Below are 19904 nucleotides of genomic sequence, written 5' to 3'. Positions count from 1 at the left end.
TGTGCAACAAAGTCGTCAGCATTTTATTTGTCCTTTGAACGGGGGAAACGTTTTGAATGGTACTCTTATCGATGAATTTTACACTAAACCAAGCTATCTAGATCTAGCTTTATTTACCCGCTGTTTCAGAAAACCGGAAGTGCGAGTTCGTAAATTTGATATCTCGATCCCGACTCAAATTTGACATCGGAAAGAAAAATTTTTTTATTTTTTTCTCTGAAAATTCAAAATCTTGAGCGGAGGGTTTGTAAAACTGAATATAGAATAAATCCTGGCCTTCAATATGTAATTAGATCATTAGCATATTAACCAGGAGCAAAGGATAAGATGTTCAAAGAATTCATGCATTTCACTATATAATCATTAGAGCCCCACCCTAAAACAAGAACCCCTGACCCTGGGGCCATAAAATTCACAATTTTGGTAGAGGCACTCTTGCTCATCATAACTATGTACTTAGTTAGTTTATTTAATACCCAGGAGCAGAGAAGAAGATTTTCAAAGATTTCATGTATTTTCACTATATAACCAATAGAGCCCCGCCCTAACACCAGAACACCTGACCCTGGGTTCATAAAATTCACAATTTTGGTAGAGGCACTCTTGCTCATCATAACTATGTACTTAGTTGGTTTATTTAATACCCAGGAGCAGAGAAGAAGATTTTCAAAGAAATAATGCATTTTCACTACCTACTTATTTAGCCCCACCCTAGCACTAGAACCCCTGACCCCAGGGCCATGAATTTCACAATTTTGGTAGAGGACTCATTGCTGATTACAATCATCCACACAGTTTGACTGCTTGATGTCCAGGAGTAAAGAAGAAGATTTTTGAAGATTGCATTAATTTTAGTGGTTTTGGCCCCACCCCTCAGGCCCCAGGGGGGTAGGGATCATGAAATTCACAATTTTTGTTCCCCTTCACCCATAGATGCTTTGTGCCAAATTTGGTTGAAATTGGTTCAGTGGTTGCAGAGAAGAAGCTGAAAATGTTCAAATGTTAACGCACGACGCACGACGCACGACGAACGACGACAGACGAAAACGGATAGCAATAGGTCACCTGAGTTTACTCAGGTGACCTAAAAAAAGAAAAAAGAATAATAAACAGAAGAATATCAATAGGTCTTTCCACAGAAAGGTGGAAAGACCTAATAATTGTTAAAGGTGCAACATACTGGTATAAGAATCAGCAATTATTCATAAAATTTTATACAATACACTGTTTCTAGATTTTGAGGCTATACATAAATCATACAATAATATAATTTACACAATACACAATAATTATGTATAACAATGATTTCTAAATATATATTTCTTAATAAATAAGTGTTATTTTCAGTATTTCTGGACATGACTATCAAAGGTATATGAGACAAATTTGATACTTTTCCTTTCAAGAAAAAAATACATCAACTTCCTTTCAAAAGTTATCTTATAATTATTGTATTTTTGGTAGCTGAATTAAAAATAAAAACCATCTTAAATCTCTCCTGTGTTACAAATAATTTACAAAATCTTTCATTAGGGAGTGTTTATAGGCAAATCTCTTGATCCCCTTTTCTGTGGCAAGGTTATGTGCACTAAGTCTCAAGCTGTTAATGATTGGTCACTCTGTTCTTTTTTTCTTGGGGGGGGGGGGTATATCAGTGTAATCTACAGCATCTGAAATCATCAAAAACAACAGTAACTTTTAGTTTGGTGAATTATGAACCTTTTCTCTTTTGAATATTGATCTGATATTATTTGTTTAAATGCTTCTCAGAAATGATTTTTAATGACTTTGAGGAAAAATCTTAAGTTGCTGAAAATTGAGAAAATCTTTTTAGTTCATCACTCACTTGATGTGAGAATTTCTTGCTGAACATCTGTTCACCTGCTGAGAGTCCATTTTATTTTTTTGCCTACAATCAAAAAAAAAAAGTATTAAATGTATGTTCTAACATAGCAGTACAAATGCTGCATTACATGTTACAGTGTATTATACTTTCATGTTAAATACTAAAATCTGATTAGTTGAGATGCATCTAACAATCCTTTTTGTTACACCTTTAAGAATTTGTTCCTATACAAATCTATATGAAAAAAAAGTCCAACATTTCTAATGTTTTGCTGAGCAGGCATAAAACGATTGATGTTTAACCACTGATGAGATGTTGGACCGGTTGATGAGATGTTGGACCCCTTACATGTACATCACACAATTGGTGGAGCTTAATCTAATTTGCGTTTTTTGATGTTTAGCAGTGATGGATGTGAAGTTCAAGACAGTACAAGATACATGTACATCAAAATAAATATTAAAATGAAAGGTATCACAAAATATTTATTAACAGTGTTCTTGAGCAAATACATTTTGTCGATCCTCAGGCAGACAGTTTGGTTCTTGGGTCTGAGAAAAAAATGCATGTTGCCCTTGAATTCAGTCAATAATATTTGAAATTGACACCCCTTCTGTCAGTTGACAATGGTTTTCTGGGGTGTCAATTTCTACTGAAGACCTCAAAAACATGCACTATTTATATAATAGTTATATACAGTTGTGTTCATATTTCTTATAATTATGTACCTCAATAGTCCATCTGCAAGCAGATTTTGTTCAATCATCCTGCCTAAGTCTGGCCTTTAGTCTTTTTTCAACTACATGTAGTGTACTCCTTGGTAAATTAAGTACTGTAAGGTTGTTTCCTCCTAAGAATTAAACATGAACAGTTCTTAGACTATTGTTTTTAAATTAACAAAAATTAATTTTAAGATTAAACAATCAATCTTATCTGTATTTCATTTATTGATTCATAAAAAAAAAATGAATGAAGTTTTTTAATATATATATTTTATTTTATATACCACATTGTATAACAGTGTATAATGTCTTATATTATAAAATTTCTACTATAAAAACATTTTAAACCTAAAAATACAGGAAAAAATACAATAATATAAATAATTTCTGAACCATTGTGTTTCATTTTGCTCCATAAATTAGACAACTGTTTGTTTCAACGTTTATATTGATATTTCCACATGCAATATCCCTATTATTTCACTTTTTTTTGTACCCCAGCGGAACACCTTACTTTTCTACCAACTTGATGATTTGTTGTGTCTTTAACAAATAAGGCTAGTTAGTATTATATAACTTGTTGTAATCATATACAAAAGATGCTATTTTTGTGAATAAATAGTATTCATAAAACTGACGAACAAGCGGAAATGATAAATTTCAATCCTCAAATGTTGAAATGTCGATCGCGGGAACAAGCATACGAAATACATCGATCTACATGTGTATAATATCCTTGCGAATTCCCATTTATCAATAAAAACTATGTAATTCAATTTCAAAATTATAAATTAAATTGCTAGACATACATAACTTACTTACATGTTAATTCTAAGGTTGACATTTGATTATTTGTTGCATTAAACTAGATTCAAATCCAAACTTTGCAGTTTTTATAAAAATGTAGGTCAAATACCAAAGTAATTTTCCTCAGTCAACAACATTGAAATATTAACATACATGTTAACTTACATTCTAACTTCTGCTAAATTAGATTCCACAGGGCACAGATGGTTAGCCGCCTTAGCAAACTTTGATCTTGAGATCCAGTATAGACCAGGCAGAAACAACTCGGATGCAGATGGACTCTCCCGACTTACTAATTCTGAAATTCAAAATTCTTCTATTTATCTTGTTTTTCCAAATTATGCCCAACATCTATTTTGACGAAGCTCTAATATCATAAAACATCATTAAGGAACTTATTCTTAGATTTGAAAAAACATGTAGGCATCTTCTTCAATTTACTAGATCTTGACCATAAATCCGTTGTTTTAAGTCCAATTCGTGAATATTTTATTCATATACAACATAGGGCTCAGGGGCTTCTAAATGTTTACCTTTGATCGGCACTCAGGGCCATTGAGCAGCAAGCAGTCTTTATAGCGCCAACGCCTGCCGTTTCACCTGCGGCTCCAGTTTTAAGCTTTTATCCGATGGACCTGGAACTTTCACTTCAAAGTTCCGAAAGCGACAATTTAAAGAAACAGTTGCTTCCTTTCTTACCGATTAAAACCACTCTCATCTCCCAATTATGAAGCAACTCTTTTTCAGGTAATAATCAATTGTATTTCATGGTATTGCTGAAAATCAATAATGAACCTAATGGTATTATTTCCCTTAATCATGAAATGTACTTGTTTTGCACTTTTGAAGTCATCACAAAAATACCCTGCTCAATGAGTACCAACTGCATTCTATTATGTTATTTTTTAAGTTTGCGATTAATTGTGTTCCCACTTAAAAGTGCTGTTTAGTGTATGTCCAACTTGACATTTAAGAGGGATGCAAAAAATTGCCTAAGGTCTTGAAGTTAGGAAGGTTTTATTTGTACACTTAATTGGCTAAATATGATTCTGTTTGCAATATTCAGCTGCTATTATTATTTTAAACTAGGTTTGGATTATAGTCTATTATATAACGTTCAATTTTAAAGCAATTTAAAAAATGCTTAGAAATTATTTAGGTGTTTATGAAATTTTTGTATGTCTTTGAATAATTTTCTAATTTTGATATCTTAAAAGATATATATCAAATTCTAGTTAATACTTTACACTTTAATAACCTCTCTGTTTTTCGATGGAAACATTTTATCAGAAATTTAAATACTTTAAATTGACTGTGTATATAAAATAAATTATCATATGAAAAAAAGAAAATGATGACAAATAAAATGTAATTGATTTAAATGTATCTTTATAACAGTGAAAATAGATTTTTTTTCAGAACGGAGATGTTAACTTCTATACCCTGAACAAAATTTACTTTGTTGTATGTTACGAATACTAGATATATGTCAAAAAGAGCAATGGAATGCACCTACGCCTTGATCTCTCCTTCGAAAATGAGATATACACAGTGAATTTAAAGTATTTAGATTTCTGATAAAATGTTTCATCGAAAAACAGAGGTTATTAAAGTGTAAAGTATTAACTTCGATTTGATATATATCTTTTAAGATATCAAAATTAGAAAATTATTCAAAGACGAAAACAATACAAAAATTTCATAAACACCTAATATTCATTTCTAAGCATTTTTTAAATTCTTTTAAAATTGAACGTTATATAATAGACTATAATCCAAAGTTATGCTAACAGAGATGATTAATAGCAGCTGAATATTGCAAACAGAATCATGCTTCACCAATTAAGTGTACAAATAAAACCTTATTAACTTCAAGACCTTTAGGCAATTTTTGCATCCCTGCTTGATGTTAAAGTGGACATACACTGACACTTTAAGTGGGAACACAATTAATCGCAACTTTAAAAAATAACATAATAGAATGCAGTTGAGTACTCGTTCATAAATCAGGCGGGTTATTTTTGTAATAACTTCAGAAAAGTGCAAAACAAGTACATTTCATGATTAAGGGAAGTGATCCATTAGGTTCATTATTGATTTTCACAATACCATGAAATACAATTGAATATTATTACCTGAAAAGAGTTGCTTCATGATTGGGAGGTCGAGAGTGGTTTTAATCGGTAAGAAAGGAAGCAACTGTTTCTTTAAATTGTCACTTCGGAACTTTGAAGTGAAAGTTCCAGGTCCATCGGATAAAAGCTTAAAAACTGGGGCCCAGTGAAACGGCAGGCGTTGGCGCTATAAAGACTGCTTGCTGCTCAATGGCCCTGAGTGCCGATCAAAGGTAAACATTTGAGGCCCTTAACCAGTGTACATGGACGTGTCTATATGAATAAAATATTCACGAATTGGACTTAAAACAACGGATTTATGGTCAAGATCTAGTAAATTGAAGATGCCTACATGTTTTTCAAATCTAAGAATAAGTTCCTTTAATGATGTTTTATAATATAAGCTTGGTCAAAATAGATGTTCCGGGCATAATTTGGAAAAACAAGATGAAAAAAAAATCTTAAACTGTCATTTTCAATGAAAAATTAAGAAAACCAGTATTGAAAGTGGGAGTTTTTTTCCAGATCAGGCATAGAAAATGTATCCAGATTGCCTACAGTTTTTCATAAAACGGTTATTTCTATGTTCTTAGTCTCTACTTAAAAAAAGTTAAAGTAAAGATAGGTATTGGGACTACTTTTCATGTTATTTCAAATTGAATTCCATGGAAATACTTTATTTTCTACAGAATTTTATTAGAGCTGTAAAGTACAGGAAAAAGAAAGTTGAAAGTGATTATGACGTCATAATGGATTATGCACTGAAAAATTATTCTCAAGACATTTACTAGATCTTGACCTTAACAATTAACTAATCTTCGATTTCTATAGACATTTTTCCTTTTATCTCAAATTATAATCATGGTCTTGTCAAATTTAAAATATCAGATACATCGTAATGTTCATGTTCATATTCTTCTTTAAAAGTAGAATCTACCATATACATCAAAGTTACATGTTGTTTCAGATCATTTTGATATCCATTATTGGGAAGGCTCATATCCTCAACAAAAATGAATAAGAGAAAAGGTCTTTAAAAATTATTTACCATCGATCTAATGCATGTATGCGGCAATCTAACATTTTCACAAAAATTATGTGCACGAGACACCGGGGGGTTATTTAGGTTTTAAGTTTTTCAGATGCTTTTAAGTAGCATTTCAAGAAGGGTTAAAATACCTGGATCATGAAAATCGTCCGGATACTGAAGCATCCGGATATCTGGCGTCCGGATATGTGAAGGTCCACTGTACATGCCTTCATCTTAATGATATATTATCTGTATAATTTCTGTTAAAAATGTTTGAGTTATGTATCGTTGAGTGCAAAAGGATAAACAGTAACACCTATTTTGTTACCACTTAATTGACTGCAAGTATGATTGATGTCTCTATATTTGCAAGTCCTTTTAATTTAACGGAATAACTATCGGAAGATATATAAGTTGCATCAAACGATCGGATAGCAAAAAAAGAGAAATTCGTTAATCTTGAATACGTGCGTTAAAATTTATAAAATATTTTTCCAGGCCTGATGTTGAAGGTCATTTAATAAGATATGAATTTTTTCTTTCCAAAAATCCGTGTGAAAAATGTTTAAATATGGTGTCATCATATTCTCTTGCTTGGGCATCTTTCGAAAGCTCTCAAGTCCTTGTCTCTTTGACGGACAATTCATAAGAAACATTTCTTTAGAAGACACCTATCCAATCGGCTAACAAGAATTCTACTCGAAAGCTATCAAAAAAAGGAATCGAGCAGAATGTGCCATGCAATGTCTTCAGCTTAAGTCATCATGTGTAGGACTTGTGTATAGCGAAATGCGCTCCCTTTGTTTATTGTTGAAATCTGATTTTAATGAAAAAGTGCAAGACGTACAGGCAATGTCATCTTCTTGGGAGTACTGGTTCAAATATGATGGTACAGGTAAGTTACTTGCACTTGTTTCAGGTTTGTTTATATGACAATGTTTGTTTGCAGAATTTACATCAAAAGAAAAGATCACATATCTATATTTATAAATTAATAAATTTTGTAAATAAACTCCGAAACGGGTGCACAAGAGTTCATAATTACCCCTCTAATACTACACTACATACAAGATGATGTCCGTAAACTATATTTAAATTTTACTGGGATAGTAAGTATCGTACATAAAATTAAAAGTGTACTTCAATTTTCTAAAACAGCCATGAAATAGCATCAACGTGAGTATTGTGGCGTTTCCGGTTGGCGGATCTAAGCTACTGACAAATTTTAATGAAACTGACAACATCCAATCTATTATTTATTTCATAAGGTAGAATATGGAAATAACGAACAGTATTCAATCTCAACGTCCATTAAACAAATATACAAAATAAGAGCAGAGCAAACACGGACCTCCGAAACATCAGAGGTGGGATCAGGTGCCATGGAGGAGTGAGCATCCCCTGCCGACCGGTCACACCCGCCGTGTGCTCGTTGTCATAATCAGGAAATAACGGAAAAAATCCGTGGTCAATTCAGTGTATAAATAATGGACTAACAATTGATATGAAAAACGTCAGTCAGCATTTCATTCAATGATAAATTGTATTTGCTGACAAGGTCATTGTATCGACCATAGAATTTACGAAATGATGACTTTAAACAAGACTGTTGATATTCTTGTTTCATCAACTTGCTTGTCAATAAAATATCATCACTGAATTATTCAATAAAAACTTGATTTAACTGATATAAAAGAAAGCTTTGTCCCCGTTTTGCACGCATTTGAATTAGAGGTAATTAAAAAATGTGTGAAAAACTGGAATTTGACCAGATGAGATAATCACTTAATTCCTATAGTCTATACCATACTTAGTAAGTATGCGTAAAGTGAACTTAAAAAGATAAAAATAAGAGAATAAATACAAAATTAATGTAATTGAAATGTATTTATTGATATATTTCATGAGCATTAATTGTTTTTCTCTATTTTCTTCATTATTTGTTGTATCTTTACTTAATGTAGAATTTTCTCAAGATAAAATAAAATGAATATTAATATTTTATTCAATAGAATCAAATATTTTACCATAAATATATATAGAATGTTAATAAAGTGCTTATAAAATTGTACGAAATTTCTTAAGAATACATTAAGCTAAACCATGTATTAACAGGTAGATCCAGGTAAATCCAAACCAGAAATCAGACTATAATTGCTATCAAAACACACTTCACACCTATTTCTTTTACCTAATTATCAAATGTGTGCAAAACGGGAACACACCAAAAGAAATAAGTTGTGGTAACCAATTAAAAAGAGAAGGGTGTAAATTATTTTCGTCAATCGCCGATCTCAATATTAACGGAAGCTTCTAGAACAACATGTCCCGTTTGCTACAATGTTTTAATCAAGAAATGATTAAAAATATTGTAATTAACGGGTTATTTGATCAAATAAATTAAACCACGTTTTGTGTTATTTGTACATAACCTATGGTAGATGCTTATAGTAGACACATCGTACCATTTATTGATAAACATACACTTTGTAAACTTTAAAAGATAATAATTTCAAAGGGCATTTATACGAAAATAGTAATTTTAATTACAAAAATGTGATTTCAATTTGTGCAAAACACCATGTGAGCTTAAAAAGTTTGTTGAGCTGTATATATGTGTTTGTTATGAGTTTATCGGTAAAAACTGTATTTTCCGTATTGAGAACATCTTGGTAACGAGCACAACGTGCAATTTGTAATCAACTTAATTGCATTTAATAAGAGAGAAAACTTACAAATAAGGTAGGCCCTGTAGATAAAATACAATTAATTACAGTTAATATAAAGTTCTGTGCAGTTATAAAGTTTTGTGCTTTAATAAATTAATTTCGTTTTTTTTTCTCTCTAAAAAACAAGTCTTCCTCCAATGCCAAATGCCAACCTCTTTCAGAACCTAATTTTTGGTATTCAACACTATATTTTCCTTATATGAATTTTCTGTAGTATTAAGGGGAGGGGAGGGACAACCAGTCTTCACTGAACATTTCCAACAGTAAAAATATTGGTGGGAAAAAAGTTGGGGGGGGGGGCAGCCTCTTAACGTATCGATTAGGGTATAAATAAAATTATAAACAAAGACCCAAGTACCTGCGAATTTTAACCCCTCCCCCAACTCCCTAAAATCAATTTATTCGTATATATAAATCCGCTGCTTTTATCCTTCATGAAAATGAAATAAGAACATTTGAAGTATAGTATCCATAACATTGTATGTAGTTTTTAAGAAATAAACGTTAATTAAACTTTTTTTTTTAATTTTTCAAGTTTTCACTAAAAGTGGTTGGGAATATATATATATATATATATATATATATATATATATATATATATATATATATATATATATATATATATATATACATATTAATATTAACATATAATCAATATGCCAGCATATGCTTTTAATATTTATCTCTTGAATTTTTTGTCATATATATTACTATAATTACACACAAAGAAAACATATCAAAATCATGAAATTCCGGAAATTTGAAATTTGAACTTTTGAATCTGAGGTATCTGCAAATACACGGAGACATTTAAATCACACGATTGTAATCTGTAAACACGTTAGCAAATGTGATTTTTTAGCATTACGAATTTAAAGAAGAAGAGACAGAGAGATCATGTGATTTTAGGGTGCAAAATTCATAACTGATTTTAATATTTAGTGATGGGGTAAATGACATGCTCTTATTAAAGACCATAATATATAGGCAACAGAAGCCTGAACATGTAATTGCTAATAACAATGTTAATACCATAATTCTTTCAAAACACACGTAATTAAGGTCAGGCGACACATTTCTCAAATTTATGTGTTGTAACTCTTGGTATCATATTAACAAAATTCCGATTTGTCATTCTTTTCTGATTTTTTTATCGTTTTCAAAATGTTTTTAAATATTAGTAAACATAAAATTGTGATATAGGCCATTTAGAAGATTACCCATAAGGGTTATATTCGAGTTATGTAAGAAAATGACTTGTGGTATCTTGTCAAAATGCTTGGTTAGCTTTAAGTTACCTTAATTTTTTTTTACGAAACTTGTTTAAGTAACAAGACTTCAAAGACAAATTCTTATGAAAAATTATATATTTTTTTAGGAACGTGTCATCTGACTTTTAAAAATGCAAAAAAAGTCATTTTATTTTCAAACCCTATTAAGGATGGATTCTTCTCATATTTCTTATATTCACAGAATCTTGATTTTCTGAATACTAAATATTCAGACTGTGTACACTTATTAAACATCCAAACGAACCGGTGTTATCAGCCTTGATTGATTTTCGGTCAAGGTCGTTTGAAAGTCAGTTCTAAAAATAGTACTTTTACAAATAGAAATTTTGAAATTTACGCATAGAAATAAATTTTGCTGACAGAAAAAAATATCTTGCTCAATAAAATTAAAGTTGTAACTTATTTTTGATCACTAACTTACATGAATTGAGATGGTGGGGATAAAAACATGAGATCCTCAATATTCAATAAAAACATTTAATCCGAATTTCCTCGATAATTTCTTTCTAATTTCTCAGTTTTCATAAATTCACATGAAATTTCATCTCAATTTTTACAATTGATCATATATTGTCAACTATTTAGATTTTTGTCAGATGAGTATTCAAATGTTGAAGATTAATTTACAAGAGAGAAAATATATGGTATTCATGCTAATTATAGAACAAATTTAGCCCGAATTTACTCAACAGTTTCTGAAATATTCCATTTTACAGAGTGGTGATCAAATCTATAAGAAAGATTCTTAAACCCCCGAGACAGGCCATTTGGTGTAATTATGACACATATATACATTCAATTCTTCCATTTATACATTTCAATTTTTGATAGTTTATACAAATAATATTTAAAATATTTATTTCGAATTTCCTCTGTCATTTTATTCCAATTATGAATAAGTTAGGTTTGACAATTTTATAAAATACATTCTGGATTCTTTTCCTATTTCATATATTCAGAAAATAATGCAATTATGCATGGAAACATTTCAAGATATGCACAATTAAACAACAAGAAAAAGATGTGGGGTCATCATCCTTGATTTTGTTTGAAGGTCATTTGAAAATTTGATGCTAAAAATAGATTTTTCCTCCTGTGGAATTGAGAAATTTTGAAATTGATGTTTTGGAAAAATGGAGATGTTTAGATATGAAAAAAACAATTTAAGTCTTAACTTTTATGTTAAAGCAATGTACTAAAGTAAAAAAAATAACAAACTTTTGATCACAAATGACACAAAATATTTATTCCGAATTTCCTCTGTACTCTTTATAAAGTGATATTTTAGTCTTTGACAATCATTCTTTTTCATTTAATTCTTTTACTTAAATTATATATTCAGGAAAAAATATGTTTACAACCATAGGAAAGATAGATGTTGAATGAATCATTTACAACAAAAAAATAAAGGAGTATTCATATTTATTAAATGGCCAAGTTATCTCGAATTTCCTCATTTTAAACATTAATTATCATTGAAAAAAGAAAATGCTTTAAATATATCATATAGGCTAAAAATTTAAGAGACAGGACAGGCGGTTAGATAATACATTTTCTCTAAAATGTGATATGATGTATTTTTTTGGAAATAATTGCTGAAATTATTGCCATGTTTCAAAAAAATCTTTTAAAAGTTCAGTCCGAATTTCCTCTGTTATAAAATATACTGGTTTCATTATTTACAGAAAAAGTAAAGGTTCGGGAACGGATTACATGTATATTTTTGCTGAGTTATAGGCCAAAACTTTATGTTACATGTATATTATAGAATCTTTTTATATGTTGTACATGAACTATATGACATGTATATAAATATTTATCAGCGCCAACATAATTACAATAATTGTCAAGGGTGCAACATACTAGTAAAAGAATCACCAATTGTTCATACAATTTTATACAATACACTGCATCTAGATTTTGAGGCTATACATATATCCCACAAAATAATTTACACAATAATACACAATAAATATGTATTACAATGATTTCTGAATATATCGTATTTCTTAATAAATAAGTGTTATTTTCAGTATTTCTGTACATTCAATGACTATCAAAGATATATGAGACAAATTTGATACTTTTCCTTTCAAGAAAAAAATACATCAACTTCCTTTCGAAAGTTAACTTATAATAATTGTACTTTTGTAGCTAAATAAAAACGAAATACATCTTAAATCTCTCCTGTGTAACAAATAATTTACAAAATCTTTCATTAGGGAGTGTTTATAGGTAAATCCCCTTTTTTTGTGGCAAGGTTATGTGCACCAAGTCTCAAGCTGTTAATGATTGGTCTCTCTGTTCTTTTTTTCTTTTTTTTGGGGGGGGGGATATCAGTGTAATTCACAGCATCTGAAATCATCAAAAACAACAATAACTTGAATAGCATTTTAGTTTGGAGAATTATGAACCTTTTCTCTTTTGAATATTGATCTGATATTGTTTGTTTAAATGCTTCTCAGATATGATTTTTAATGAATTTGTGGAAAAATCTTAACTTGCTGAAAAATGAGAATATCTTTTTAGTTCACCACTCACTTGACATGCGAATTTCTTGCTGAACATCTGTTCACCTCTGAGAGTCCAATTTTTTTGCCTACAATAATAAAAAAAAGGATTAAATATATGCATAGCAGTAAAAATGCTGCATTACATGTAACAGTATATTTTACTTTCAAGTTAAATACTAAAATCTGATTAGTTTAGATGCATCTAACAATCCTTTTTGTTATACTTTTAAAATTTGTTCCTATACAAAATTATACATTTCTAATGTTTTGCTGAGCGGGCATAAAACAATTGATATGAATTAAACCACTGACTGTGTTCTCAAGCAAATAAATTTCGACAATCCTCAAACCAAATTGTCTGCCTTTGGCGTATCTGTCTCAGGCAGACACTTTGGATCTTGGGTCTGATAAAATGCAAGTTGCCCTTGAACTAAGTCAGTAATATTTAAAATTGACATCCCTTGTATCAGTTGACAATGGTTTTCCTCCGGGTGTCAATTTGGATTGTAGCCCTCAAAAACATGCACTATTTATATAATAGTTAGATACAGTTGTGTTCATATTTCTTATAATTATGTACCTCAGTGGTCCATCTGCAAGTAGATTTGTTCAATCACCCTGCCTAAGTCTGGCCTTCAGTCTACTTTCAACTACAAGTAGTCTACTCCTGGGTAAATTAAGTACTGTAGGGCTGTTTGCTCCTAAGAATTAAATATGAACAGTTCTTAGACAACTGTCTTTGAATTAGCAAAAACTGGTTATAAGATTAAACATTCAATCTTATCTGTATTTCATTTATTGATTGATAAAAAAATGAATGAAGTTTTTAATAAATATATCTTATTTTTTACACCACGTTGTAAAAGAGTGTATAATGTCTTATTTAAATTTGTACTATAAAAAAAAACATTTAAAACCTAAAAACACAGAAAAATACAATAATATATAAATAATTTATGAACCATTGTGTTTCATTTTGCTTCATAAATTAGACAACTGTTTGTCTCAATGTTATTGATTTTTCCACACAATATATAGGCCTACTCATTTTTCACTTTGATTTGTACCCCAAGGGAACATCTTACTTTTTTAAAAACTTCATGATTGCTGTGTCTTTAACAAATAAGGCTAGTTAGTAATGTAACTTGTTGAAATTATATACAAAAAATGCTATTTTTGTGAATAATTATTAGTCATAAAACTGACGAACACACGGAAATGATAAATTTTAATCCTCAAGTGTTGAATAGTCGCGGGAACATCATACGAAATTATGGGAATACATCAATCTATAATATCCTTGCTAATTCCCATTTATCAGTAAAAACCACGTAATTCAATTTCAAAATTATGAATTAAATTGTCAGACATACGTATACATAACTAACTTACATGTACAATCTCACTGCACAGTTACCCGACATGACATTAGGCGATCGAGGCAACTTGGGTCTGAAATCTCGCATGTTTGTGACCTTCAACAGTCCTGTGATTTGCATTTTACGACTTTCAAAATCTATGGAGACCCATTGACGACGTAAAATGCTGACAAGAATCCATCCTTAAAATTCGCAAAGAAATCTCTCATAGTTTGAAGTTGGAAGTACGATAAATACAGTCACAACAAAAACTTAATCACAATGAAATATTCAATGAAAATCTTAGCTGAGTATCCAACAGCAGAATGTCACGTGTGTAAGGTGATTATAATAGCCATCGATGATGCTCGGTGACCGGTTAATGTAGTAGCTCTCTTGATCCTTGTTTGGGGACATTTCTTTTTAATTTGATATGAGTAGAAACTTGGCCAACGTTGTTCTTTGGATGTGTATAAGTTTAAATTAAAATACATATTCTATACAAATGAGACCGATGGCCAAAGTGCGGTTCGATGTAAACAGTCTCGTTGAAAACTAGCATATATACATGTATATGAATAACAATAGAAATATGACAAAACTGTAAGATTCTCATCTTAAAAGCTAGTGTCGTATGGTATTATTTTATAATTTCATGTAATATACTATACCGAAACCTCCTCGTTAGACATTGTTTAATACCTATTAAACATAAATTTAATGAATTTTGGAAAATCATTTTCTGCAAAACAACGGGATCCAAATCCCATAGCTTAAGTGCAATTATTCCTAAATCCTGTTCAGAGTCATTGCGAAATGAGGTCTATATATATCTATAAAAGTTTAAGATCCTTTAATTATGATCGATTTGATAAACATATTTTTTAGGCAAATAAACTTTTCTGATGATTAGTCATTCAAATTTACTAAATGGGTTTGTCTGCATAATCAAAAGAGTTTTATGTATAGTTATATTTTTATTAGATGTAAGTACGTGTAATCAGCTAATTTTTTTTTAAAATAAGATCAATTTAAGACCAATTACTAATTGGCATTCAATTTTAAAGCATCTAATTAAAAGTTAAACAGTGAAGAACGTTAACCCTGTAGCTTTCATGTGTTTCTTATAGACTAAGTCTAATTTTAATCACCTTTGATTGTTAAATCGTGTTTATATAAGGAAAATGAAATTGGATAACATAGTTTTATTTCAAGAATTTATATTTTATTTTGAGTTTTGGTTTTTTTTGTAGTATTTTTCCGTTGAAGAACATTTTTTTATCAAATATTTTTCAGTTTGCCCTGGTGGTTGGCTGCCTTTTGATGGTCATTGTTATCTTTTCAATAAAACCACAAGCTCCTGGATCGATGCAAAGGTACACATTTTATATTGTTAAACCATATGAAATATTTTAGAAAAATATGTATAATATGTTTTTTTTATTATTAACATATTGTAAAAAGGTTTGTTAAGGCAGCACACGGATCAGACTTCGATTAATTAACGCTTTTTCATTAACATGTAACTTTGATATACCGGAAAAGTCATGAATAAAACATCATAATGCATTCTAGAGACTTCAATTGAACTTAAATTTAGTTACTACAACACCTCGAGGCCACCACGTGCCGCCTATAATAAGAAAACACTACCCCACGCAGCACACTTAAGATTACAAATGGAAATATCATGGATTTTTTAAAATAAAAAAATACATATACATTCTTAATTAGGATGCCCGATTCTTTTTTAGGAGTTTACTGATATTAAAAGAAATGTAATGTGCTTTAAATCTACATGTCGGGGACATTTAGATTTTTGATTTAAACTTGTCATGTGATGTAAACGTCACGTGAGATTGGCAATTATACTTGCAGTTTAGAGGTCATCTGCATATATAAATTTCAATATTGCAAGGGCATAACTAAGTTATAAATTTTAGTTTATTTTATTATCCTTTTTAACATTATATGTAGTTTTTGAAAAATTGCTGCAAACTTACATAGATTCCCTTTGTTAATTGGTAAATTTTAATTTGTTGGACGGCTGGTTGAATATTTTGCTGGTCAACTACATTAAATATAGCTATAATTAATTTATTTGCCAGATTTCAAGAGGTTCAAAGCAATTTTCAAATATCTTAATGCTTCTTGAGTTTATGGGTAAAATTTTGCAATAAATCGATTTGTTAGGGCCATTCCGTTACTTTTTCAATGAATATGCATACAAACACACGATAGTATCGCTTGTCTGGAGAATGCACGTACAGTTTATAATTAAAATACTGAAATAGACATAGCATTTAAGTTAACGGCTTTTCATTTTACTGCAAATTGTATTTTATTTGAGAACAAAAGACATTTTTATTGTACAAAATGTGACTTGATCAGCCTCTCACTGTGTAAAAACTTCGTGATGAGGTCACATTGACAAGTGCATTGCAATCGATACTTCGTTTATATGATGCTGTGTGGGATTATATGTTGTTGTGTGGGATTTAACAAACGAAAAAACTGCATGAAATAGTAAATTTGTCTGCAGTATACACTTTACAGCTATCCAGCTGTTTGAAATACGAAATATTTTCATTTTGTGATATTTCGAAGACCTTATATTATGATTGACGTCATAGTAAACATTTCCCGTACAAATTAGGCCCCTCTCCTAATTGTAACCTTAACTGTGCTACACAGGGATAATCAATTTCAATTGGTATTTATAGTTATGTAAAACATTTAGTATTTAGAAAAGTGGAAATAGAATTCGACTGTTCTATCAAAGAAATGATTATTAAAAACTTTCGGACAAATACTTTCCAAAAATTTAACATTTTGATCATAGAACGAAAAATTATACTGATTATTGTTAACCATACGATTCTAGTAGCACTATCCAAAAACAAAAAAAAAATAAAAAACGTTAGAGAGAAACAAAAATTAAGTTTCAAAGTAAGTTGGGTACTGTTAAACTTTTTCAGCTTTTTTGTTACATGAACGACGAAAGAGGAAAGGCTAATCAGCAAGTAAATACACTGTCTGCTGTTGTTGTACGAAGAAATTGTAGAATGATATTGACATACCTTATTCATTAGCTTTATTCTCATATGAATCACTAATGATATTCATTCTAAATGTTTTTAAACTCCTATTTGATGTGTTTTGTTGACATGAATTGTCGTAACGTTTCACTGTCACTCTGCTAATATTGATCAACTGTTATGACGTCACAGTTATCGTATATAACCCCTATTATAAATACCTAGACCCAGATACCGGTTATATTTTGCTTCTGCTATTTTGATTCATTTTTGCAACTTCAAATCATACTTATATATCTTTTTTTTTTTAAATTGTCATCTCTAAAGTTCACGTCATATACCTTACTATTACGTCATATCTTATAGGCAATGAAAAATATTTGGCTGTAACCTTAACATATTTGCATAACTCATATCATAAAACATACATGTATATAACATTTGTATTACATATTTTAAAAACATGTAAAACCTTTTGGGTTGGGAATATGACTATCATATTGTAAAAACATGTACCGGAATTAAATATTGTTAAAATATATATACCATATCTTTAAAAATATATCTAAAATGTTGTAAAAATATTTCAAATATAATTAAAACATCAAAAATTTTTGAGAAAAAACGTTTCAGAAATACCTCAATTTGTTTTCAATTAGTTTCCATTGTTCCGCACTTTCCCAGCTAAACTCACATGTATCTACAATGCATCACGGTATAAATTTGGAATTATCGGATAAACACTAGTTAATTGTTAATTTTAAAACTTTGGTGTAACGGTGATATCTTGAAGTGTTCAAAACATTTAGTAATTAATTATTATTTAATCATTAATTAAGAAATTATAAGTTTATTGAAACTCTTTTTAACTAATGAGTGTTTTCTTAAAAATTTCAGTTATCAAACTTAATAGTGCATTGTTGCAACCACTATTGAAATAACGACCACTTTTGAAGTAATTATATCAATAGTGGTTGAGAGTACATTTCAATAGCAAAAGTAGTTAGTAGCCACTATTGAAATACGACTACTATTGAAAAATTTATATCAATAGTGGTTAAGAATGCATTTCAAAAACAAACATAGTTAGTAGCCCCTATTGAAATACGACCGCTATTGAAATAATTATTTCAATAGTGGCTGAGAGTACATTTCGATATAATAATCATAAGTTGCAACCACTATTGAAATACAACCACTACTGAAATTATCATTTCAATAGTGGATGAGAGTGCACTTCTATATAATAACCATATGTTTCAACCGCTATTGAAATATGAGCACTACTGAAATAATAATTTAATAGTGGTTGAGAGTGCATTTAAATATGGTAACCATAGATTTCAACCATTATTGAAATATACTACCAGTATTGAAAGAAAAGTTTCACCGCGTCAGCAACGTTTGAAATAATTATTTCAATATATATTGAATTCATCGTTGAAAACACTATCAAAATCACTAATTTTATCCATATTGAAATCTTAATTTTAAAAGTGAACATTATTTAAATAGTGGTTGCAATTTATGTTTGTAATTGAAATGAATCTTACAAACTATTGAAATAATTATTTCAAAAGTAGTCGGATTTCAATAGTGGTGACTATAGAACTATGTTTGTTATTGAAATGCGATCTCAACTACTAATGAAAAAATATATCAATAGTGGTTGTATTTCAATAGTGGTTATAAGCTTTGTTTGCTATTGAAATGCATCCTCAACTACTACTGATATAATTATTTCAATAGCGGTTGTATTTCAATGGTGGTTACTCACTATGTTTGCTATTGAAATGCACCCTCAACCACTATTGATACAATTATTTCAATAATGGTCGTTATTTCAATAGTAGTTGCAACAGTGCATAATTCTCAACTGCTTATTCTCTATGCAATTTTATGGTCAGGCAATTAGTATTTTAATAATAGCAAAGTGTGTTTTAAATTCTCTATCCAACAAAACAAGTGAATGATAATTGAGGATTTTTTTTTCATATTAGGAAAATTGTGAAAAGAAAGACGCTTTTCTGGTAGAAGTGAACACAATAAAGGAAAACGATTTTCTTCAAAAAACTTTCTTAGATTTCGATAACAGCAGTAAGTAATGGTTTTACTGTTTGCGTAATGAAGATTTGTATTCATAATTATGTTATTTCCTAGGACATCTACTTGTGATCTGTGTTTAGTTTTCATTGATATCTTTTCCCCTGTAAAATACATTAAGATATGAATAAAATTAACGTATCGCCAGCTGTCAATCACATCTATTTTTCAACCAATCAAATAATTGTGTTTATTCTGCGCCATCAAGAAACACTTGTTCCGCCATGTGTTCTGACAAACTCTCGCATTTGGCTGAGTAGTCGACAAAAGATAAATTGAAAAAATAAGTCCATTTAATTTATCATAAAAAACATGCAGTTTGGGAAAAAGTAACACCTACGACAGGTATCCC

At 30.0% G+C, this 19904-nt stretch overlaps 1 long non-coding RNA gene across 1 annotated transcript; it reads right to left on the bottom strand.

Annotated features, from left to right (window-relative positions):
• Window positions 1–1622: 1622 nt before the first annotated feature.
• LOC134282406 (uncharacterized) lies at window positions 1623–14534 on the bottom strand. The gene is made up of 4 exons (XR_009995285.1): window positions 14446–14534; window positions 2575–2696; window positions 1847–1909; window positions 1623–1670 (listed from the first exon to the last, which is right to left on the bottom strand). It is a non-coding gene; the product is annotated as an uncharacterized LOC134282406 (long non-coding RNA).
• Window positions 14535–19904: the final 5370 nt, after the last annotated feature.

Source organism: Saccostrea cucullata, unplaced genomic scaffold, assembly GCF_032062105.1.
Source record: "Saccostrea cucullata isolate Sc308-1 unplaced genomic scaffold, CSIRO_AGI_Scuc_v1 ctg3118, whole genome shotgun sequence".
Taxonomy (NCBI): Eukaryota; Metazoa; Mollusca; class Bivalvia; order Ostreida; family Ostreidae; genus Saccostrea; species Saccostrea cuccullata.
The sequence above is the reverse complement of the archived record's forward strand: the minus strand, read 5'-3'. Positions and strand labels throughout refer to the sequence as shown.